The following is a 26,260-nucleotide window of genomic DNA, read 5'->3' as shown; positions in this document are numbered from 1 at the left end:
TTGAACATTTTCTTCTAAGTTCATATGTATATCTAAAGTTCTGAGCCAAAACACATTTTAGGTAACATAAACCCATGAATTGGTATTAAGTAAATTAGCAAAGTGGAGAAAAGTGGGTCTGTGTTTTTACTTATTTTTCCTCATCACAGCTAATGCAATGGATGCATGTGCTGCAAAATGTGATAGTTACTAAATGAATCATATATATTCACACTTGGGGAGCTAAGATGAGAATCCTACTTCTTGAGCTATAAACACTCACATTTGAACTAAAGGCGAGCTCCCTTATTTTTACAAAAGTAGCACTCTCTGTGGGCCAGCTAGTTGAGGGCAGTATTGTACATGCGCACACAAACCAGTACATTATGTAGTAGCAACCTAATGATGTATTGGAGCACAGATCTCTTCAGTGGTAATCATGCAGGGATTCAAGATATAAAAGAAGAGTTCTTCTATTCTTTTCTTACCAGATGAAGGACCATAATTTCACCAGTGTCATTGCACAGTATGGTTGATGCCTTCTGATCAAGAGACCTCTTTAGTCATGAATGATAGGTAGAATTGTTCTGAATAAATGAAATGAGACAAATTGCATTTGGGGTGAAGAATGTGTTAAAAGGGGCAAAAATTAAGACTCCTACCCCCAAAAAATATTGTATTCAGTGGAAGAGAACAGCAGAATAGTATGTCCCTCCTTTCCCCATTGATCTATAATCTTCCATAAATGAGGCTTTCAAGAAAAGGTACTGTCAGAGGCAGATTAGGGGGTTGTGGGGCTCTGGGCCAGAGCAAGTGGGGGCCCCTCCCCCCTTCCACCTGCAGTTCCCCCCCCCCCCCACTGCTCCCCCAGTGCTCCTATCAGAGAGCAGGGTCAGGGCACAGCGGCTTGCCCTGTTCCGCCTGCCTGCCCAGTGCTCCTGCTAAGGAGTGGGGTTAGGGCATGGGGGTGCTCTAGTTAGCCAAGGCCCCTGGGCCGGGACCCAGTGGCTAATCCAGTACTGGGTAGTGTTGTAATGTCCCCCACCCCCATGGGTTCTGCTCTCGTGTCTGGAACTGGAGATGATTAGCAACTCTACAGTAGACAAGGCTCATCATAACCCCTGCCCCCCTTCCCTTCTTTCCTCTTACTCTGTTCTCTTATTACATCAACCCACTCCACTCTGCCAATGATTCCTGCCTTTAGTGCCCATGTATCGTTTTCTCCCAGAAACATCTCTGTGCCTTCTTCTAGTCCGCCCCTTGTGTGAAACACCTTTTCAGAACTAGCAGACCAGGGTACTGCTCTCTCCTGCCAATCTCTCCTCAAAGCCCAATTCTACTGTGACACAAGAACCTGCTCAACTTGTATGACCAGGTTGAGCAGCATTTGGAGACCGCTGATTATACTTTGATAAAAGCTTCCAAATGGTTTGTCATCATCGCGTAATACATAGTTAGCCTGTCTGATTGCTGTTGTTGGTGGCTGGTTGGGTGTGCCAGATGAGTTGTTATGATGTCACTGTGCCACGTGGGGGATTCCCCTAAATTGAGTGAATTCTAAAATGGAAGCATTAAGGTCGTTTTAGATTAGCTTTGTGCTATCAGAGTTGTGCAGGGCAGGATCTGGCCCTGGAGTGTTATCAATTCTAGTAAGGTTTGAATTTACTCAGTAATTAGAGAGACCTCAGATCAGTCAGCTTGATTGAGTTTATTAGACAGTTAGTCAATTGGCGCATAACAGATAAATTACCACAGTCTGTGAGACTGCAGCTAGTGCTATTGTATAGTTCTGCAATTGGTTTACAAGTTGGCATTCTTACCAACCTGTTTACCATTTCATTATTATTTCCTCTTTTTTACAGACAATCTTATTTTTAGTATATTATGTTCCAATAACTTTCCAACTGCATAATCAAATATCTGTTGTTTACTTATGTCTTATGATGGATTTACCTCTCTCACAATGAAGAGAAGGAAACAGTAAGGGCCCCAGGAATCTGTACTGGGACTTGTTCTATTCAATAGATTCATTAATGATCTGGAAAAGGGAGTGAACAAGGAAGTGGCAAAGTTTGTAGATGACACAAAATTATTTAAGGTAATGAAGTCCAAAGCTGGCAGCAAAGAATTAAAGGGGGGATCTCACAAAACTGGGTGACTGGGCAACAAAATAGCAGCTGCAATTCAACAATAAATGCAAAGTAAAGCATATTGGAAAAAATAATCCCAATTACACATATATAATGTGGGGTTGTAAATCAGCTGTCACCACTCAAGAAAGAGACTTTGGAGTCACCATGGATAATTCTCTGAAAACTTCAGCTCAGTGTCCAGCAGCAGTCAAAAAGGCTAACAATGTTATGAACTATTAGGAAAGGGATAGATGATAAGACTGAAAATATCACAATGTCACTTTATAAAGCTGTGGTGCACCCACACCTTGAATACTGTGTCCTGTTCTGGTTGCCCCATCTCAGAAAGGATATAATGGAAGTGGAGAAAGTTCTGAGATGAGCAACAGATGATCTAGGGTATGGAATGACTTCCATAAGAGGTGAGACTAAAAAGATTAGTGCTGTTCAGGTTAGAAAAGATTAAAAGGGGAATATGAGAGAGGTCTATACAATCAGGAATGGTGTGGAAAAGGTGAAGAGAGAAGTGTTATTTACCCTTTCCTGCAATACAAAAACCAGGAGTCATCCAATGAAGTTAATAGGCAGCAGGTTTAATAAAAAAAGAGGAAATTCTTTTTCATACCATACACAATTACCCAGTGGACTCATTGCCATGGGATGTTGTGATGGCCAAAAGTATAACGGATCAAAAAGAATTAGATAAGTTCATGGAAGATAGGTCCGTCAATGACTATTAGCCAAGATGGTCAGGATGCATCCGCTTGTTCGGGGTGACACTAAATCTCTGACTGCCAGTAGCTAGGAGGGGAAAAAGAAGGATGGTTCACTCCAACTGCCCTGTTCTGTACACTCCCCTGGAAGCTCTGATATAGGCCAGTTTTGGAGACGGCATACTGAGCTAGATGGATCCATTCGTCTGACCTAAGGTGGCAGTTCTTATGTTTTTTTATTAATACGTTTTTGTTTTTTGCAAACTCAAGCCTCTTGTCAGTGCTCCCCCTCTGCCTTGGAGTCACTCCCTGCTCTGCATATGCCCTCGAAGTACGCTCCCTCTGCTCTCATCACTTCCATGGGGCAGCAGGCAGTGGGATGGGGAGTGAGATCTGGGCAACAGCAGCGCAGAGGAAGGCGCTGAAGCCAGTGAGTGTACAGGCAGCAGCCTTTTAGCGATCACAGCCTGGTCATGGAGAGGGGCCAGCTGGGGATGCAGGAGGGGGCAGGGTTCGAAGGAGTGAAGCAGAGGGCTGGGGGTAGGGAAAGCAGGTGGGGCTAGGAAGGGAGAAGAAGGGGTCTGGAATTAATACAAAGCCAATATTGTTGCACAGTTACAGGATTTTAAAAAGTCATTATATATGCACCATACACACACGCACTATATATGTAGTGGTGGGAACCCAAAGAAGACAATTTACAGTTGGTGGGGTACCTTAGTAAAATATTTGGTAACCACTGTCTTACACCAGTGCTCAGATATTTGCATTGCCTGGCAAATTTCTAGGTAGAATTCAAAGTGCTGGTTATAAACTAGAAAGCTCTAAATGTTTTGGAGCCTATTTATCTGGGAGATCACCTTTCTGTACCATTCAACTACTGTTGAGTTCAGTGGGAGGTGCTTGAGCAGGAGCCCTCTAGTTGAATAAACAAGAGGAAACTGCTGGTGAGACATTCTCCATCAGGTTCCTTCATTTTGATTCAGGTTACTACCAGTCCCAAAGGACCAGTCACTTACCCAGGTCAACTTGCACTTCAGATCTCACACCAACGACAATGTTTGTAGCCAATCCTATAGTAAACTAACATGAATTTATTAACTAGGAGAAATAAATGAGGTTCTTTACAATGTTTAAAGTAGGCAATGTACACACACAAATGAGTTAGTCTTAAATTCCAAATGATAATAGAAACGTCTATAATAAGCAAACTTTGTGTCTTTTAAGGCTAACCCAAGTTAAACAGTTGGGGACTCCTTGCTTATGCTTAGAAAGCCTCTCCCCTCAGAGTCCAAGAAGCATACAACTAATCAGTTATCTTTTAACAGGCATTTTCATTACCTTCCCCCCTGCATTCAAGCTGAGGTGGGACAAGGGCCTTAGCACATACCCTCTTCAGGGCAGTGGGGGAAGCAATCAACAAAGTCTTTGTTCCATAGTGGCCCATTTGGATTCAATACTTCTTCCTGATGGGCAGGAGGTAACACCTCTTGTGGTGAAGTGGTATTTTGCATTTGGTAACACTCCCCTGACTTTGGCGGGGGAGGGGGATTTACAGTCTTAGCAAACATTTTTGTATTTACAGAGCAAACATTTAAACATTACCTTATAACATGGGATACAGATATTATAGGTAGGATTAATACATGCAGCTTCCTACAAGTATTCCATAAAGTCTAAACATATTCTTAGAACTCTAATATTGATTTTAACTATACTAACCCATGGGTGAGCCAGACTAGTTTTCAGCTATGCATTTGTCAGTGTTCAGTGAGGCCTAGGGGCCTTGACATGAGCTGGCACCTGGTCTGCCAACATCACATTGTCAAAAAAACTGTATTTCATTCTTCTTTCTTTAGCCCCTGGGGTATCACTCAGCCTTGGCATGATATAGTTGTCCCGGATCAACAGGATCTGTGTTATTCCCCAGATTTTAAACAGGCCCTTGGAAGAACTCCTTTAGTGTGGCAGACCTCCAAAGGGTCCCACTCTTCCTTTAAGGTAGGCCATGTGGCCTCTATATTCAGGCTGGGCTCCAGCACACCTACTTCACCCTGTGAACTCTGCCCAGTGAGTTCCATTGAAATAAACTCTGCTCAGAGACTTGCACACTCTTTGCACCTCAGCAAGTCTTTGCAGTGACAACCAAGCAGCCTTTTCAAAACAGAGTAGGGTTGCTGGAACACAGCATCGGGAAGTCCATAGGATAGCATAGGGAAATAAAGGTTAATACAGAGTCCGTACTGGACAAGCCAGTGCCATTGGCCAGCCAAGCTGCCATGGACTCCATTTGAGGCTCTGGCTTTCTGTCCCTTTTTCAGGCCTGGTCTACATTACAGGGTTAGGTCAATGTAAACTGTCTTCCGTTTACCTAGCTGTAGAAGTGTCTTCACTTAAATTTGGCTCCTGCCAAGGTAAGTGCCTCTCTACATCAGTGTAGTAACACCACCTTCCCAAGTGGCATACAGTCCCAGTTCATGTAATGAGGTTGACACAGTGTTGGTGTAGACACTGTGTTGCTTATGTCAACCATTAATGGCTTTCAGGAGCAGTCCCACAATGCCCATCACTAACACACAAGCAGTTTTATAACTGCGGTGGCTGTATGCTGATGTAAGTGAGGTCAACATAATTCCAGTGTAGACGTGGCCTCAGTCTCAGGTGAGAAATATCCATCCTCTTCCCAAAAGCCCAGCCTTATCCACTTGCTGTCACCTCTCAGTCTTTTGTTTTCAAGCAGAGCCATGGGGAGTTCACATACCCTGCCTGCTGGAGCTTTCCACTGTTGAGTATTGATTGTTTAATCATTGAGGCTTCTGTTGATCCATTTTCTCTGGGCCCTCTGTTGATTTGGGTTAGTTTGAACCAGTTCTCTACCAGCCCATTCATTCCACCTAGACAGCGAGGTGACACACATGCACCATGTCTCCTGCAGTGTCCAAAGAGCAGACTTAACCCATTTTTCCCTCACTGGGTAGCAATGCAAAATAAGGAGGGAAACTGAGGCACATTTAGGCTTCATAAAAATATTACAGAAAATTCCCACTTTGTGACAGCACTCAATAAGGATCAATGATATTCCTGTAAAAAGCAACAGAGGGTTCTGTGGCACCTTTGAGACTAACAGAAGTATTGGGAGCATAAGCTTTCGTGGGTAAGAACCTCACTTCTTCAGATGCAAGATGATATTCCTGAGCTGTCTTTTCAAAAACATGATTCAGAATGCCTCTTTTCTCTGAGCTCTGACTGAGTCTTGCTCAGAAGAATCTCTGCTGACCATACACATGTGTCTGTGTGTATATGTAAACACTCACTATTTATATATAGTTGGGTGTATAGGTATTGTTTTCTCCTTGCTGGAATCCTGGAGATGGTGTCTAAGTCTTGCTAGAAAGAATAGGTAGTTCAGTAGGTTAGTGTACTTACCTTTAGAGTATTCCATTTAAATCCTAGGTTAAATTTAGTTGATTCTTCCTAGTCCTTTTGTGTACCATAAAGTAGCCATGTGATTCAGCAGCTTCTGCATGAGAAGCCAAGGAGTAAGATTCCAGCCATTTCCTTATCTTGGGTGAGCACTGGGCAAGTTTCCTTGAGAAGGAGCCTGGAGAGCGCATCCTGCACAGCATCATTCTCCCCACTGTCAGGGATGACAGCAGCTTCTCCGCTAGCTCTGCAGGGATAGAGCTCCATAAGGCTGAGGGCCAGGGGAAGGCGTGGTTGCAGGAAAGACTCCCATTGGCATTTTTGGGCTTTGGTTCAGGCCCCAAGGGACTTCCAGTGTCACACAGGAAGTCTAGCAGAGCCAGGAACAGAGTCCCGATCCTATCCATCTCAGTCCAGTCCCACAACAACCAGATCCTCCATCCTTTCATGAAGAAGGTTGAATTAAGATTTTATAATTAAATGATGAGGCATGCTAACAAATCGTGTGTGTTGTTTCATTTTTCAAATAACCTCCATGTGTTTCCTCAGCCCCCCAGCTCCACTACAATCACTTCCAAGCAGTTTCATTTTTGACAGCTTGGAGCCAGCTCTGAACACTTGTTCTCCAAGCCTCAGGGAAAACGTCAGACATGGGGAACATCATTTAAATAAATACAGATGACAGAAGTAGTGTGAAAAAGAAACACAAACAGAATTTAAATTTTTCTTTCTTTTTCTAGCATGGCACAATCGGTAAATTGCCAAAAGGAAAAGCAAATCTGTACGAACACCACAGATGTCTCATTAATCTAGTACAACTAGAACATACAGATTGATGCTTAACCCTCTGGCATCAGTGTGTACCTGTAATTCCCATACCATAATGTTTCTTTATGCACGTTCATATACACAAAAACCATTGACTATATAAATTCTTATTCTCACAAATCTGCTTTAAACTTATGTCCATCTGTTATTTTTCTGATAGCGTGCCAGCGGTGCTCAGTAATGTTCACAGCATGGAAAGGTGTGGTACCTGCCTTGAAGACTTTACAGATCTAAGGACCTGATTCTGCAAAGGGGATCTGTAAATGTGGATCCTCATTCCTGAGATGCTGTGCAGGTATAAGGTCCATGCTTGTAGGTCCACAGTATAGATGGCAAAGCTGTGCTAGATCTACTATGGGCTAGATTGTGATTTTAGGCACAGCCTTGGCTAGGGTTGGTGTAGTAAGATGAGGCCCTGAGAGATAAACCCTTGGGGTAATCTACACTACCCGCCGGAAAGCAAAGTTAGGCTGTGAGCCAGAGGCAGGCCCTGCTCACAGAAGTTGGTAAGAGCGTATACACATGTAAGTACTAGTAAGATGAACATATGCCAGAATGGCACCCACACAGATAACAAGGAGAGGCAGACCCAGTCTAAAGACAGTATAAAAGAACAATATGATGGATAGACTTGTTTGTTCGAACCAATCTGCACCATGAGAAAGGCAACACCGTAATGCATAGAGGAGCTGTACCTCAGTGAGTTCAATTATGTGAAACCTGTTTGTACCTGTGTATAAGAATGCATCCCTGAGTGGACGTCTTTGTCTGGCCTAAGAGGCAGTGGAGAGTCCCACCACTGACTGAGCTGCATCCATTGTCAGGGGGCACATATTCGTAGTGTGTCCTGTAGAGTCTGCAGGGAACTATTAATGTGCTTCATTTGACAATAAACCTGGCTGGGTGCCTTCGTACCTTATTGGAGTCTGTGGTCATTGGGGGTTCTCTTGGGGTCTGCTGTGCCGGCGATCTGCAGAGCCGGGGCAGCACACAGAGGGAACACATGCACGCAGCCAACTGTTATCAACATTGAACTGAGCAGAGCACCACACCGGTAGCGTCTGACAGCAGTGTATAAATTGGATCATCCCAGGAATAGCCCCAGCAAGCAGAGATACCCATCTTGCTTTCTCCTTGTGGCAGATGTGTATTGGCTGTGGGAGAGGAATGCACCATCTGTATTTTATTCTAAACCCTTCCACTAACACCAGTACAATGCAACATCACGGTTTTAAATGCCTATATCTTTCAGCCCCTCTTTACTGGGGCCCAAGAGGAAAAGATCTCTCTCTCTCTCTCTCTCTCTCTAGAGCTCTTTCCGTCTCAGCTTCCTCTCCCCTCCATAACACTTCCCTACTGGCTTTCATCAGGTTAGCCAACTGAGGGCTAATTAGTTCCTTATATCCCGCAACCTCTCCTTTTGATTAGCTAATTGTACCATCAGCCACCACTGGGGGAACTAATTGAGGTTACAGTGATCAGAGTGCAGACCCACTTAGAGTACTTCTAGCCTATACCCAGGGCCGGCTCCAGGCACCAGCGCAGGAAGCAGGTGCTTGGGGCGGCCAATGGAAAGGGGCGGCACGTCTGGGTTTTTGGTGGCAATTCGGCGGCGGAGGAAAGGACCGGCCGCCAAATTGCAGCCAAAGAATGAAGCGGCGCGGCAGAGCTGCCGCCAATCGCAGCTTTATCTTTTCTTTTTTTTTTCTTCGCCGCTTGGGGCGGCAAAAAAGCTGGAGCCGGCCCTGCCTATACCAGCAGCAAATTACAACGCTCCCATGGCAGTTCAGCTGTAGTAGCTAGTGTATTGGGTGGATGAAGCCAAGACACCAGGTATTCCCTACCCACCTGCTCCAGGAGAAAAAAAACACATAGCGCCCATTTACTCCTGCATGCTTAGACACAAGGTTGGGGTAGATGGCACAGGCATGCAAGAGGGTAGTGTCTTATTCCCTCTTACTTCCCTGTGCATATGTGTAGTCCAGGGGTAACGTTTTCTAAAGCACCCAAATGACTTAAGTTCAGGTGGATGGGGAATGAGTGATGTCTTGCCTCCCCGCATTCAAAGTCCCATTTTCAAAAATGACTTAGACACTTAGAAGCCTAAGTCCCATTGGCTTTCAGTGAGACAGGTTCCAGAGTGCCTTATTCACTTCTGAAAAAGGGATTTAAGTCACTTGGGTGCTTCTGAAAATTTTATCCCAAGCCCAAACAATGTGAAGGATGTAATGCAGTTTCAGATCCTCAGAAGTAAAAGTCCTCATGCAAAATAGCGATATGTTAGAAAATGGCTTTTTTTATTCTCCCCCTTCCCGAGGTGACTGGTTAAATTGTTTGTTTTGAATAATTTATCTGATGATTTTGGGCATTTCTTTGTCAAATATTCAAACACAAATATTTTCATTTTTCAGCCAGCCCTCCTCAGGTGGTCAAAAATGTCTCTGCACTGATTGAAAGTTTGTTCTAAGGGTACAATGCTGAATGGAACAAGAAGGCTGGAGGGAGGGAATGAGAAAAGGATGCCATGGGTGGACTGCAGGCCGTGAGACAGCTTATAGTGATGTGTAAGGGGACTTCCACATTTTTTTGCAGTTATGTGAAATCATCCTGTTTTTGCTCTTTCTCACAGGATTCATTGTTCAATATTTGATTTCCAAGGCATCTGTACTCAATAGCATTAGCTCCTGGTTGTGATTTTGTCATGAAACACAACTGGCTTTTATTATTTGGGTTGAAATCCTTGTTTTCTGGACTCTATACACCCATAAAGCCTTTCCAGATGCAATTCATGGGTTCTGAATATAGACATTTTTCCTGAAGTTTACTAAAAAGGAGAGAGACTGTGATACTTTAGTGTACACACAAAAGAGGGTCAAAGCGTATCATACTTCCTTAACTGAATTAAACTCAGTAGCATGCTCTACTTGGGACTAACCTTGAATGGCTCTTGGGAAACTTAAAGTGTTCCTACTCAGGATAAAGTTGGGGCTAAGCCTGGAGACCTTTAGAGCAAGCTGTAAATTGCACCTATGTGTTGTGGCTTTCCATTAAATACAAATCTAGAGTCCTCTGGGTATCTAGATTGGGAGTTGGATGTTTCCTTTTCTGGTCTCCAGTGGATGTTAACCCAGTTCTAAAGGGGGCACAGTGTACATTCTGCTAGAGCCAGACAGTAAATTTGGGTGGGTGAACACTGTTCTGAGCACCACTCTCCGCTATCCGTGATGATGTATAGAGCTATCATTTCCAAGATTTTCAAGCCTCAGAAGCCAGCTGAGAAACATGCGGTGAGGCCATGACAGATAGAAAACGAAATATTCCAATGGAGAGAGGCCAAAGGTCTAAAGAGAGTGACTTTTTAGCTTGAGAAATGCTGAGATTGCAGGAATCAGGGTCCAAGAACCAGCGGAGTTGGACACGGCAACTAATAGTGTGTTAAATAAGAGCTATTTGAGTGCAAATAGGTATGGAGGCTTACACCCATTGTACAAGGTGTAGAAGACACAAAGCACTCTATAAAGAGAGGCAGTGTGTGTTTATTTTAATATTGTAATAAAGAAGGCACATGAATTATTTGCTTACTGAGAGGAAACTTTGGAAGGAAAAGAGAAAGAAACTGGAGGTTAAATAATTTTCTTTAAGAGAAACCAAGGACATATGTACTTACGCCAGACTGCAACTTTTCAACCTAAAAACAAGACAACAGAAAGTAACCCTTAAGAAACCAGTTTAATCCCCAGGTGGGATGTTCCAGAATGGGAGGTCATGACCATTCAAAGGTAGAATTGGGTGCGGACTCATGGTTTGAGTGACTGGCCCCGTCTCCCCCTGCTCCTCTTACCTTATATTCCTTACATGACTTACTTCTCCCTGCCACAGGTTCCTGACATCTCCAGATGGGAACCAGTAATGGGAGGGAGAGGGGTGCACAGCCACAGCTAAGAACTTGAAAGAACGAGCACAGAGCTCAAAGTGGGTCTGCATATTGGAAGCAGTGCCGGTGGTCCTGTGAGGTGAGTACATAACATGAAACTCTCCACCTCTTTGGAGGGGTGCATCTGCCATTCTCTGAAGGGATTTGGGGAAGGAATAGAAAGGCTTGTGAATGGGGGCATATTTAATTTTGTTCATGGAGTGAGGACGTCTGGTGCAAGAGAAGCTGAAGGACTGAAAATTAGTGGATAAACTCAGTTCCATGTTGAAGAGCCAACGTGAGCGTGCAAGAGGTATATAGATGTTATGGGACTTGTTCATGTTTGTGCAGTCTCTTCAGAATGTGAAGCACTATATCAAATCTAAATAATACACTTGTTTCAGATTTATTTTAGCAAGAAGCCAGTATACAAGTGTCTTTAAGAATTTTCTTTACTGTACATGAAAATGACAGTCCTAAACAGAGCCAATGTGGGGCTGGCCGACATTCATGCAGGTTTCCAATCTAAGGTTGCCTGCTGTCCAGATTTTCCCAGGATCCTCCCTTTTTTGAGGTAACTGGGGGTCCTGGGAAATCTCTAAGCGTGTTCAGTACACACTAACAGCCAGCCAGTGTTATGGGCTCAGGATCACCTCAGATGTCCCAGTTGTTTAGTCTGGGGTGACAGCCAAAATCCCCACACAGCTCTACCTATGGTACTTATATGGTCACTATCACCACAGAATCTGAATGCCTCACAATTTTTTGCTCTATTAACCATAACAACACCCTGTGAGGTAGGGAAGTATGAGAGGGAACTGAAATCAATCAATGGAAGTTAGAAGCCTACATATTTTTGAGGGTCTGTGCCAGAGAGACAGAGGACTGTCTAAATGTCATGGCAATGCGCACTATGTTAGTGTGATTTCTACGGAGCACCAATGTCTTGTGCACTAACTGGCACTTGTAGACCCTGCTAGCACACACTAGAAATTCCCTAGGGTGCATTAATGTAGTACTGCAAACTATCCTATATTAAAGCACTCCAGGGAACTTAAGTGTGTGACAACAGGGTCTATATGGGCCAGTTAGTGGGCAAGACATTGGTGCGCTTTAGAAATCACATTCCCATAGTGCGCATTGCTTTGCTGTCTAGACAAGCCCTACATGTCTTGCGCAAGGTCACACAAGTCTATGGCAGAACAGGAATTGAACTTGGGTTTCCTGAGGCAAAGGCTAGCCCCCAACCACTGGATTTAAAACTGCTGCATTTTTCTTTAAAAGAAATGAGTGAAGATAATTTTGTATGTAAGCTTATGGTGTGCCAAAACAGCTCTCAGTCTATTAATGATCTGGGCAAGGCAGATTTACTTGTACATTAAAACAAAATAATAAACTTGGGGTTCAAAATGAAGCTGGGAGAAGGTTGGACAGCTGTGTGGTGTACACTTTGTTCTTGTTCATGAGGAAGTGACAGATGGCAGCAGTAATTTTCACAAGCATGTCCTCTCCTCAGACCCCATTTTTAAATGAGTCAGAAGAAGACAAAATAGCACATGGGCCACCTTGGTGGAATGCATATAATATAGCAACGTTTTATCATTTGCCTCCAATCTCTAGCCAAGTGAATCACTGCTGTGGTGCTGAAAAATTCTGAAATGTAGCATGACAGGGTTCAAGTCTCACATGATAATTGAGTGGTTGAAATGAGCTCATTTTTGGATGCAAATGGACGGAAAGACTTTCAAATATCACTTTTCCCAGAGCCTGTGGAGAAAGACATTTGCCCAATATAATGCCTACTGGAGAGAAGCTGAAAGTAATTATACACAATTAAACAAACCCTTTAATGTTTTATGACATATTTTACTCACCAAAGACTCTTACAGAACTTTCTACTTGAGTTATTTTGCAATATTCAGGTAATGTGCACCACCAGCTCACTCTGGATACATGATTGCTATACAATGTTTCCAGTAACTCAGGGGAAAACCTTTCAGTTTTCAGGAACATTTTAGAATACACAATTATGTGCTAACCTTGCAAAGAAAGTGCTCACCTTGTGAACTATGGGTTATTTGCCCTTTGAAGCACAAGCATGATTCCAATTAAGGCTAATGGAAATTACACATACTCCACAAGGGGCGAATAAAACCATTTAATTAGAGGCCTTGTGATTTTGAGAAAACTTTAAGGAATCAGCTGAAGTAGCAATTTGAACAGTATCCTTGATAATATATTTTACCAACTTTGGTTTGCCATAGAAAATACACTTTACCTTATACATTTTGAACAATAAATGGAAGCAGTTTCATAAGGTGAGAATATTACAAGAGGGTTTAATGTAGACAAGCAGGGATTCAAGATTTAAGCCAGAAGCTTAGGGAAAAATTTACAGGGTCTCAGATAGGGAAAAGAGAGAGAGAATTCACATAGGTTTACTGTGCTTTAAACTGCAGCTGGATTGCCTCAGGACAGGATAACATTCCGTCATTGTAACATTGCATTGTGACTGGGAGCTGTGGGCGGCCGTGCCTATGGACGGTCAATGTAAACAAACTGTCTTGCTGCCCGCCAGCAGATTACCCTGACGGGCAGCAGGTTGCCCACCACTGCCCTTAGAGATGATACAAGCAAGCTGAAGATTTTTAAGGGGCAAGCTGCACTTGCTTTACAGCTTGGAATCCCCAAGTGATTCATTCACAGGCTAAAAATCCCTTTAGCCTGGGTCCAGCACTTCCCCCAGTTCAGTCTTTGTTCCTCAGGTGTTTCCAGGAGTCTTCTTGTGTGGGGAGCAAGGAACCCAAGATGATGTCACCACCGGCCTTATATAGCTTTTGTATATGGCGGGAACCCTTTGTTTCAAAGCTTGGTTCCCAAACAGTCTGTGGAAAATCCAAGATGGTCACATCACATGTCCTTGTAGAGTCATAGCAGCCATTACTCGGAGGCTGTCTATAGTGTTCTCAGGAAGGCTCCCCAGGTGGCTGATAAGCTTCTCCTATGGCCTATTGTTTTTTTCTAATGGCCCGTTGCCTTGATTAGGTTCTTCCCCACCCAGCTATCTAGACTGAAAGCATCTTGTCTAGTGGACGTTACCCAGGTGTAACCACATTTGAAATACAGATACATACTCAATATTCATAACTCAGATACAAAAATGATTAATGCATATAAATGAGATAATCATATTCTGCAAATCATAACCTTTCCAAGGACATCACACATGACTTATCTTGCATAAAATACATCACTATATCATAATCATAACATCATAATATCACTGTGAAGAATATGGGGTGCAGTGTCACAGCATTATCATCACATGCTCATGTTGCTTCATCACCCAGTAACATATTAGTAGCCCAGTGCTATGATGCAGCATCTCAAAGCTATTATGACATTATGGCAGGATGCAATGTTGTAATCTAACGACTGATATTACAGTAGAGCAGGGCCCTTTACCTCTTGAACTCCCTGGACCACCTTATAAGTTTGTATCAGGGGGCTGATATGACAAAAATCTTTAAAAAATGGTAAGGTGGTGAACACAGCTGTGTTTGAACTGGACGGGGAGTGGGGAAGAGTGATTCTCCCAACCTTTTATTTTAACAATTGTTTTTTGTTTTTTCAACTAGACATGTGGGTATGGCACATCCACTCGCATGCCCCCTTCTCTCCTCCCACAGTATATTAATCATGATTTAAAAATCATTTCTATATCACTGTATATTTACTTGGTGCTTTACAAACATAGGCCCTGGTTCTGCACACACTTATGAATAGGTCTAATGCAGGGATCCGCAACCTTTGGCACGCAGCCCATCAGGGAAATCCGCTGGTGGGCCAGGACAGTTTGTTTACCTGCAGCGTCCGTAGGTTCGGCTGATTGCAGCTCCCACTGGCCACGGTTTGCCGTTCCAGGACAATGGGGGCAGCGGGAAGTGGCGCGGGCCGAGGGCCTGGAACGGCGAACCGTTGCCAGTGGGAGCTGTGATCGGCTGAACCTGTGGAAGTGGCAGGTAAACTAACTGTCCCAGCCCGCCAGCGGATTTCCCTGATGGGCCACATGCCAAAGGTTGCCAATCCCTGGTCTAGTGCTTATTCAATCAGGTAGGAACTATTACTATAAATTCAGTGGAGCTACTCATAGCAGTAAGTACTAGTCCCTTTCTTTCCCCTTCTCCAGGCCCTCCTACATCCCTGTCTCCTAGCCGCTACTTAGACTCCTGCCCCTGTGCACTTTATTCCAGTCTTCTACCCCTCAATCCATTCCCTTCTCCCCACCTCACTCTTTACACACCCACCTCTGCATCAGGCCAGAAGATATTGCAGCAAAGCCTAGATTCAACAGGACATCAGCTATAAATATAAAGATGTATGTTATTTATATTTTAAATGTTGTTCTGTATATCTTTAAAAAGGGGCCCTCATATATTAATTAACACCACCAAATACTCAAAGATGCTTCAAGGCACCGTATCTTTTTCTGGCCTTCACCAAATCTCTAGGCATGGATGAGATGTAAAATACAAAATTCCAAGGGAGATCAATCTCTTTTTTGGGAAAATAAGGTGGGGTTAAAATCAGGCTTATAATGGGAAGCTAATGTCAAACCCTAACAATGAAGCGGATGCTGCTGCTCCGTAATAACGTGGTACCATTGCTAATTCTCAGTTTTGCATAAATCTTTTTATTTTTCCATAAGGAAGCAGTGACATCATGTGAAATGCAACGTGATCTCATAAATAAAAAGCACCTTTTTCATTTGATGAGATATTATGATGAATGAGAGCCAGCTGTTGATAAGAAATAGCTTCAGCTACATGCGAGGCCATGTTAGTTGCTAATAGTCATACATTCTGAAATATGCCCTGCTTCACTTTCAAGATAGAGGCATAGTAATTTTCATTTAGTAACATATTAACTATCTGGTTTGAGCTTGTGGTTCTAATATTCCTATATTATGGAATTTGCCCCATAACTTACTGTTTCACAGGCATTCCAGTCACTGCACAAAACATCCAATGATTTCCACAGAGTAAAACAATCCTACTCTGGGCTGGTGATGAACTAGGCCAGGGATTGGCAACCTTTGGCACGCAGCTCGCCAGGGTGCACCCTGGTAGGCTGGGCCAGTTCATTTACCTGCTGCGTCTGCAGGTTTGGCCGATCGCGGCTCCCACTGGCCACAGTTCGCCGCTCCAGGCCAATGGGGGCTGCGGGAAGCGACGCAGGCCAAGGGATGTGCTGGCCGCTGCTTCCCGCAGCCCCCATTGGCCTGGAACGGTGAACTGCTGCCAGTGGGAGCCGCGATCGGCCGAACCTGTGGACACAGCAGGTAAACAAACCGGCCCGGCCCGCCAGGGGACTTACCCTGGTGAGCCGCGTGCCAAAGGTTGCCGATCCCTGAACTAGGCAATCATCCATGATAGGGGTTTCCATTTCAAATTTCTTTTAAACCATGTAGCAAGCTTTGGCAGCTACTGCATGAAAAACTGCTAGAGCAAACTGTGTTGGAAAAATTCTGTTGTGGCAATAGACCATCAAGCCAAAATATTCTTGATTTCAAGAAAATGGTTAATCTGGTGTAAAGGCAATTTTCCATAGATAAAGAATTTAGGTTGTGATTTTTTATAGTTAACACAATAAAACTCTGCTCTTGTATAGTGCCTTACATTGAATAATCTTACAGATACTGTGGTCTGCAGTGGGTTTACCACAGGGCTACTCTTTCTAATGCTGGGGGCTTTACCGGGATCAGGAACATGGCCCTGCAGGAGGGAGAGAGGATGGTTCCATGGTTAGGCCACTAGCCTAAGACTTGGGAAACCTGGGGATATGTCCTTGTTCCACCACAGACGTCCTGTGTGACCTTGGGAAAGCCATGGGGTCATAGAGCTTAAAGCTAGTCTGACTTCTGTATATCACAGGACTCCAACACCACCTAGCACCTACACGCTAAATCCAACAACCAAAATATTTAAATCCACAAGAGATTAGATGATTGTGAGCCATAGACACCTTCCTGAGCCTGAGTTCCCCATCTGTAAAATAGGGATTAAAGCACTGCTACCTCACAGGGTAGGTGCTCCAATACTACATGAGAGGGGCTATACAAATATCTTAGGGCATGTCTACACTTACCTCCAGAGAGATCAATCCAGCAGGGGGCGATTTATCGTGTCTAATGAAGACGTGATAAATCGACCACTGAGCGCTCTCCCATCGACTCCGGTACTCCACTGGAGCGAGAAGCGTAGGTGGAGTCGACGGGGGAGCATCAGCAGTCGACCTACCGCAGTGAAGACACCGCGGTAAGTAGATCTAAGTACGTCAACTTCAGCTACATTATTCGTAGGGTGGTGGACTTTTACCAAAGGCAATGCTATGCTTTTTTATGTATACATATCCTAATTTAATTTCTGATCCATTAAGAACATGATTATTTAACACTGGCATTGTATGTGAACTGCTGACAAATCCTCACTGAAACAATTCATTGTTCTGAGGAGAGCAAGCAGTGATTGCCACATAGCAGAATAACCCTAAATTGAGGAGGGTGGATGGGTGTTTGTAGCATTGCTAGACCCAGTCCTGTAAACAATTACTTCAATAGGACTGCTCATGATAGTAAGCACTATGCTTGGTGCCAGGTTCTGCATCACTGGGCCATTGGTGGCACATCTGCAGCATCTCTCAATTTGCCCCTTAACTGTTGTTCCACTTGGCAGGATACAAAAGCATTTATTGTTTGTTGGTCTCATTTCAAAAGACTGAAGAACACAGGCAAGTTGTGAGCTGAGTTTCATTAAAGAGCTGTTTATTTTATCTGTCCATTTTGCTGGACTCGCCAAGTTCATTTCACTTTAAGACTGCACCTCCTTTCCCTGCTCTTGATGATCCCGATTTTCAGTTTCAGCCCTCTTTGTCTTTCCCTGTTAATGTTATACCTCCACAAATACATGGATTAATATACACATACATTAGTTTTCTTGTATAGTTAATACTGTTATGGCAGGAGTCAACTGTTATAAATTGCCAAACAAGTTCTTTTTGTTAGAGTCTGAGCCCTGTTCAGTCTTTAAGGAATGCTTGTATTGTTAGTTTTGACATGCAGTTTCTACTGTGGAGCTGTGGCAAGTACCAAGGGAGATTGCTGCCAAAATACTAATACCGGATTCCCAGTAAGCATTTCTGACTCAAAAACTTGCTCTAGCTAGAGAGATTAAAGCAAAAAGCAATTTCTAATAGATGCTCTTGCTTATATGCTGTTTTACCACCTCTGTTCCAGGACTGGTGTATATGTGTAAATAAACAATGTTATATTAAAAATATACCCAGACTCCATGACACAGATTTTTCCTACTATGGGAAGCTGATGTGCAAGGTCCTGGACATCTGTTACTGTTTGGCAAAGAGGCAATGATATTAATACCCAGTATGTACATATATATCTGGTAGTTTTTTTCCATAGACAAGACTCTCTCCCACTGGTGTCTGCAAATGCAGTTTGTACCTCCTTGCATTATTAAGAGCAACCCTTATGGGGAGCTTGCTTCTGAGGAATGGCAGTTTTAAGTTTTGCTAGCAGCCCCCCAAAAGCCTCTCCATAGAGGTTACACCAGGTATGTACTGAATCAGCCCTTTGGATGTTCGATGAACACCCCTCCCCCACTAGCCCTATCCATTTCTGGTGTGTTACTGGGTGCTTGCAGACTTCTGAGTGAAAGGTTGATATAAATCTATCCCCAGGGACTTTCTGCCTTAAATCCTTCCTGTTTGCTATAGTTTTCAAAGTGATTAAGTACAAATCACTTTGATTGTGGTGCTCTAGCCTCACCCAGGCAAAACTCCCATTGAATTTTGTCAGTCAGAACTGCAGCAGGATTGGACCTGAGGTTCTATTCTGTATGAAGGGTACCATGTAAACATGTATTGCTGTGATAATCTGAGCGCACTGCCTGCTAATGTGAGATTTAGGCTGAATAAACTCTGAGGCCTGGTCTACACTACGGGTTTAGGTCGGCTTTAGCAGCGTTAAACCGAATTAAGCCTGGACACGTCCACACAACGAGGTCCTTTCTTTCGACTTAAAGGGCCCTTTAAACCGGTTTCTTTACACCACCTCCGACGAGGGGATTAGCGATAAAACCGGCCTTTGCGGGTCGGAATTGGGGTAGTGTGGACGGAATTCGATGTTATTGGCCTCCGGGAGCTATCCCACAGTGCTTCATTGTGACCGCTCTGGACAGCGCTCTCAACTCAGATGCACTGACCAGGTAGACAGGAAAAGACCCGCGAAGGTTTGAATTTCATTTCCTGTTTGCCCAGCGTGGAGAGCACAGGTGACCACGCAGAGCTCATCAGCACAGGTAACCGTGATGGAGTCCTCCCAGGATCGCAAAAGAGCTCCAGCATGGACCGAACGGGAGGTACGAGATCTGCTCGCCATATGGGGAGATGAAGCAGTGATAGCTGAACTCCGTAGCAGTAAAAGAAATGGAAAAGTATTAGAAAAGATCTCCAAGGCCATGAAGGACCGAGGCCATAACAGGGACACACAGCAGTGCCGCGTGAAAATTAAGGAGCTACGGCAAGCCTACCACAAAGCCAGAGAAGCAAACGGAAGGTCCGGGGCAGAGCCGCAAACTTGCCGCTACTACGCGGAGCTGCATGCGATCCTAGGGGGTGCAGCCACCACTACCCCAACCGTGTGCTATGACTCTCTCACTGGAGAAACACACAGGGAAGACGGTTCGGGGAACGAGGAAGATGACGATGGAGGTACTGTAGGTAGCTCACAGCAGCAAGGAAGCGGAGAAACCGGTTTCCCCAACAGCCAGGATATGTTTGTGACCCTGGACCTGGAACCAGTAACCCCCGAACTCACCCAAGACCCTCAGGGCACACAGGAGACCTCTGGTGAGTGTAACTTTGTAAATATTTGTAAACATTACAAAAAAAAAGCAAGCAAGTCTGTTAACGTGTATGGGGATGGAGCGGAAATCCTCCAGGGACATCTCCAGAAAGCTCTCCTGGTTGAAATGGGGTGATTTTATTAAGGGGGACATTCAGAGGCGCCCGTTCCTGCTATTCTGACCAGAAATGTTCCCCGCTGTTAACCACGCGGTGGGGGGGAGGGGTGAAGTGATCATCCCAGAGAATCGTGTGTGTGTGTGGGGGGGTGGTTTACTTGTGTTTGTGCCGCATGTTAACCGGGAAACCGCAGCCCCCTCCTTTCACATTGAAACCCCATTTTAAATGGACAACCCAATTCATCCTTGATATGGGAAATGCGCTGCTGTTTGCAACCTTTCCCACATGTTAAGAAGGTTAAAAAAGCCAAAACACTGTGGCCTACGATGGCTGCCTGCAAGCCGAAATATGCGACCTTGTAATGAAAGAGTGTACCCATTGTTCCCTAAAATGTGTCTTTTTTAACCACCTCTCCCTTCTCCTCCACCAGCTGCAAATGTTTCTCCTTCGCAGAGGCTCGTGAACATTAGAAAGAGAAAACGTAAGACGAGGGACGAGATGTTCACGGAGCTGCAGATGTCCGCCCAGGCTGATAGAGCACAGCAGAATGTGTGGAGGCAGTCAATGTCGGAGATGAGAAAAGCCCAACATGAACGAGAGGAGAGGTGGCGGGCTGAAGATGATAGGTGGCGTCAGCTTGCAGACAGACGGCAAGAGGCAATGCTCCGTCTGCTGGAGCATCAAAGTGATATGCTCGAGCGTATGGTTGAGCTGCAGGAAAGGCAGCAGGAGCAGAGACCGCCGCTACAGCCCCTGTGTAACCAACAGCCCTCCTCCCCAAGTTCCATAGCTTCCTCACCCAGACGCCCAAGAACACGGTGGGGGGGCCTCCGGCCACCCAGTCACTCCACCCCAGATGATCGCCCAAGCATCAGAAGGCTGGGCTTCAATAAGAGTTAAAGTTTTAAAATGCAGTGTGTCCTTTTCCATCCCTCCTCCCCCACCCATCCCAGCTACCTTGGCAATTATCCCCCTACCTCTGTAAGGAACTAATAAAGAATGCATGAATGTGAAAAAACAATGACTTTATTGCCTCTGCAAGCAGGAGGGGAGGGGAGGGTGGGGTGGGGTGGTTGGTTTACAGGGAAGTAGAGTGAACCGGGTCGGGGGGGGGGGGTTGGAGGGTTCATCAAGGAGAAACAAACAGAAGTTTCACACAGTAGCCTGGCCAGTCACAAAACTCGTTTTCAAAGCTTCTCTGATGCGCACTGCGCCCTGCTGTGCTCCTCTAACCGCCCTGGTGTCTGGCTGCGCGTAATCAGCGGCCAGGCGAGTTGCCTCAACCTCCCACCCCGCCATAAAGGTCTCCCCCTTACTCTCACAGATATTGTGGAGCACACAGCAAGCAGCAATAACAATGGGGATATTCTTTTCGCTGAGGTCTGAGCGAGTCAGTAAGCTGCGCCAGCGCGCTTTTAAACGTCCAAATGCACATTCCACCACCATTCGGCACTTGCTCAGCCTGTAGTTGAACAGGTCCTGACTCCTGTCCAGGCTGCCTGTGTACGGCTTCATGAGCCATGGCATTAAGGGGTAGGCTGGGTCCCCAAGGATCACGATAGGCATTTCAACATCCCCAATGGTCACTTTCTGGTCCGGGAAGAAAGTCCCTTCCTCCAGCTTTCGAAACAGAGCAGAGTTCCTGAAGACGCGAGCATCATGTACCTTTCCCGGCCATCCCACGTTGATGTTGGTGAAACGTCCCTTGTGATCCACCAGGGCTTGCAGCACCATTGAAAAGTACCCCTTGCGGTTTACGTAGTCGGTGGCTTGGTGCTCCGGTGACAAGATAGGGATATGGGTTCCGTCTATGGCCCCGCCACAGTTTGGGAATCCCATTTCAGCAAAACCATCCACTATTGACTGCACGTTGCCCAGAGTCACTACCCTTGCTATCACCAGGTCTTTCATTGCCCTGGCAAATTGGATCACAGCAGCCCCCACCGTAGATTTGCCCACTCCAAATTGATTCCCGACTGACCGGTAGCTGTCTGGCGTTGCAAGCTTCCACAGGGCTATCGCCACGCGCTTCTCAACTGTGAGGGCTGCTCTCATCTTGGTATCCTGGCGTTTCAGGGCAGGGGAAAGCAAGTCACAAAGTTCCATGAAAGTGCCCTTACGCATGCGAAAGTTTCGCAGCCACTGGGAATCGTCCCAGACCTGCAGCACGATGCGGTCCCACCAGTCTGTGCTTGTTTCCCGGGCCCAGAATCGGCGTTCCACGGTATCAACCTGCCCCAGTGACACCATGATTTCCACATTGCTGGGGCCTGTGCCTTGTGAGAGGTCTATGGCCATGTCAATTTCCTCATCACTCTCGTCGCCGTGCTGCAATCACCTCCTCGCCTGGTCCGGGTTTCGCCTTGGCATGTTCTGGCTCTGCATATACTCCAGGACAATGCGCGTGGTGTTCATAGTGCTCATAATTGCCGCGGTGATCTGAGCGGGCTCCATGATCCCAGTGCTAGCTATGGCGCCTGGTCAGAAAAAAGGCGCGAAAGTAGTATCTGATGGACCAGGAGAAGGAGGGCGGGAGGGAGGGAGGGCCGAGTGACGACATGGCGTACAGGTACAGGAACAGGGAGAAACACAAACAACTGTCACACAGAATGGTCCCCCCAAAGATTAAACTGGAAACCCTGGGCTTAGCAGGCCATTGATTTCACGGAGGAAGGGGAAGCAAATGAACACAGAACAAATCTATTTTTTACATCTTAAGGTGGCAGCCGACGGTGCAGCATGAGTGATAGCCTCTCCAGTACGATGATGACGGATACCAATCATAAAATACCATCATCTGCCAAAAGGCAAGGGGCTGCTGCTGTGTAGCAATGCAGCCCCACGTCTGCCAGCCCCACGTCCGCCAGCACCCAGCATCGCCCTCGGCCTCTTCTGGGTGCTTAGCGGACAATATTGGGCAATTGGCAGAAAATAGTATATTATGACTGGTAACCGTCATCATCGAAACAGTAGCATGTCTGCCCAGGTGGCCATGATTGACAGCCATACCAGTACGACGACGATGGGTACCAGTCATAATATACCATTGCCTGCAAGGGGCTGGTGCAATGCAGCCCTACGGCTGCCAGCCCCACGGCTATCACTCATGCTACACCGTCTACCGCCAAAAGGCAGTTAGCAGCTGCTGCTGTGTAGCAATGCAGTCCCACGTCTGCCGGCACCCAGAGGACATATGGTGACGGTGAGCTCAGCTGAGCTGAGCGGGCTCCATGCTTGCCATGGTATGTTGTCTGCACAGGTAACCCAGGTAAAAAGGCGCGAATCTATTGTCTGCCGTTGCTGTGACGAGGGGGGAGGGGCCTGACGACACGTACCCAGAACCGCCCGCGACACTGTTTTGCATCATCCGGGCATTGGGATCTCAACCCAGAATTCCAAGGGCGGCAGAGACTGCGGGAACTGTGGGATAGCTCTGGGATAGCTACCCATAGTGCAATGCTCCGGAAGTCGACACTAGCCTCGTACTGTGGACGCGGTCCGCCGACTAGAGCACCTAGAGCATTGTATTGTGTGGACACACACAATCGGCTGTATACAACCGATTTCAATAAAACCGGCTTCTATAAATTCGAACTAATTTCGTAGTGTAGACATACCCTGAGATCCAAGTTTTTAACAGCAGTGCAGATGATTTTTACGGAGTTAACAAGAAGCACCCTCAGGTTGTTATTGCACTGAAAGTAGCTTTAATTATGTGTTCAACTTGTAAATGAAGGAAACCCCTAAAAATAAAAAATGAAACAATACGATGAAACAAAGCAAACAAACAAAAATCTAGCAACCTGAATGAGCTCCAAACTGCTATCTTTTTAAAGATAGACTATTTTGCTTCTCCCATCAATGGCAAGCCTACCTCCTCCAATTCCTTCCCACTGCTTTACCTTTAAGTCAGCTTTTCTCCCCAAAATAACTGCATTATATTTTAGTTTTACCTCATATTGAACATCTGAATTGGAAGGGAGTCTTTGAGTATAAACAAACAAATTACAGTCCATCCAGTGAGAGTGCAGGGAATTGCATTGTTTGGAAAACCTTATAGACTTTAAGGTCAGAAGGGACCATTATGATCTTCTAGTCTGACCTCCTGCACAACGCAGGCCACAGAATCTCACCCACCCACTTCTGTAACAAACCCCTGACCTATGTCTGAGCTATTGAAGTCCTCAACTTGTGGTTTAAAGACTTCGAGGTGAAGAGAATCCTCCAGCAAGTGACCCGCGCCCCACGCTGCAGAGGAAGGTGAAAAACCCCCAGGGCCTCTGCCAATCTGCCCTGGAGGAAATATGGCAATCAGCTAAACCCTGAGCATGTGGGCAAGACTCACCAGCCAGCACCCAGGAAAGAATTCTCTGTAGTAACTCAGATCCCATCTCATCTAACATCTCATCACAGGCCATTGGGCATATTTACCGCTAATAGTACAATTATACATCAGAAACATTAGGGCGTCTCCATATTCTCACATTGGTTGAGATGATTCCAATTCAGCACAGTGTACTATATGTGACGTGACCATAGAATGGGGGGAAACTGTGAATATTACATAATATTTTATGTATCAGAGGGGTAGCCGTGTTAGTCTGGATCTGTAAAAAGCAACAAAGAGTCCCACCCGCATGCGTCTGACGAAGTGGGTATTCACCCATGAAAGCTTATGCTCCAATACATCTGTTAGTCTTTAAGGTGCCACAGGACTCTTTGTTGCTTTTTACATAATATTTTATTTGATTTCACTGCATTCAAGAAGTTTGGCTGGTGGTCTGATGATGTAACTGAATACATTTATGTGAAATCATATGGCATATATTCAACCCATTAGTGCTGTGACCTGAGCTACTTCCCTATGCTGAATAACAGGCTCAGGGTTGAGTATTTAGGAGAGAAGTCCGTGAGTCACTTAACAAGCTGTGTTGCTGCTGTTATTATTTTTAATTAGTATTCTGGTAGCACATAGAGGCCCCAGTCAGGATCAAAGCTCATTTGTGCTAGCGACTGTACAGGCATGGTTCCTGCCCAAGAATCTGGCACCAGAAAATACCCAGGTGACTCATATTATCACATTCTAAATTCAAATCGGATTTAACAATGAATGCATTGTGACTAATCCGCAGATTGTCATGTTTTCACTTGGTGTTACTGACTGTTTTTGCAGACTGAATACATTCACAAGCAATAGAACTGGTACACAAGTTCCAGCCACCCCCTTCACCCCAGAATTTTCCCAATACTGTGATTCATGAATACTGTGATACCAGATCCAAGTATAACACCACACTCTTAAAACAATACAGACCAGAACCATTCCTCAGTATCTTCCAAATGTATATTTTAATTATTTTTAATTTTTAATAATTCTTTTGGTTTCCCAGACATTTCAATGACTTGTATCTTTTAACACTTTTTCATTGTGGTTGAGGCACTCTTAGTGAATTTAAGAGATTCTCTATCCTTGCCAGCGTGGGACTGTGCAGTGTGTGATGGGAAGAGTAAAATGTTCAAAAGTGGCTAAGTAATTTAGGGTAAAAAAGCACCTAGGTAAGCAGGCCCCTAAGATCCATTCAAAGTAGGGTTCAGAGTAGCAGCCGTGTTAGTCTGTATCCGCAAAAAGAACAGGAGTACTTGTGGCACCTTAGAGACTAACAAATTTAAAAAGCTTATGCTCTAATAAATTTGTTAGTCTCTAAGGTGCCACAAGTACTCCTGTTCTTTTTTCAAAGTAGGGTGTGACTTTAAATGGATTTTAGGGGCCTGTGTTACTTAGGTGCTGTTTTACCCTAAATTACTTAGCCACTTTTGAACATTTTACCCAGTATCTAATTAGTGACCAGTGACATGGGAAATCTGAATAAAGCAAAAGTCTGTTTGAATTTCAGTAACATTTATAACATGTTGTGCTTTTTAGCTTTTTGCCGAAATATCGTTTTTCAATGCAAATTTTATTTCCCTGTCTGTCAAAAAGCATGCCCACCAAATATCCCAAAATATGACATATCCTATTAAGAAATCCAAGTGTCTACACAATGACAATTCCTAGTTTTGAACTGAAACATTGGGTGGACTCATTCTGAATTTTATCAGAATTCAAAATGAAAACTGAACACCAATTTCCAATTCATTGTGGAGTGCTTCATTCACCCAAAACAGGGCTCTGCTTCTCCATAAAAGCTGTAACAGTGTTTCTTTTCCCCAGAAGTATATAGTGCACTGTCACT

General features: G+C 44.9%; 1 protein-coding gene across 4 annotated transcripts in view; it reads left to right on the top strand.

Moving 5' to 3' along the window:
* Window positions 1-26,260, top strand: part of MOSPD2 (motile sperm domain containing 2) — a 137,631-nt gene that overhangs the window by 67,182 nt on the left and 44,189 nt on the right. For all 4 annotated transcript variants that reach the window (XR_004643833.1, XR_004643832.1, XR_004643830.1 and 1 more), the window contains exon 15: window positions 10,955-11,088. The gene's annotated coding sequence lies outside the window, so the exon portion shown is untranslated. The remainder of the gene's footprint in view (window positions 1-10,954; window positions 11,089-26,260) is intronic.

This window comes from Trachemys scripta, chromosome 1 (genome assembly GCF_013100865.1).
Source record: "Trachemys scripta elegans isolate TJP31775 chromosome 1, CAS_Tse_1.0, whole genome shotgun sequence".
Taxonomy (NCBI): Eukaryota; Metazoa; Chordata; order Testudines; family Emydidae; genus Trachemys; species Trachemys scripta.
This window is presented reverse-complemented; position numbering and strand designations above follow the sequence as displayed.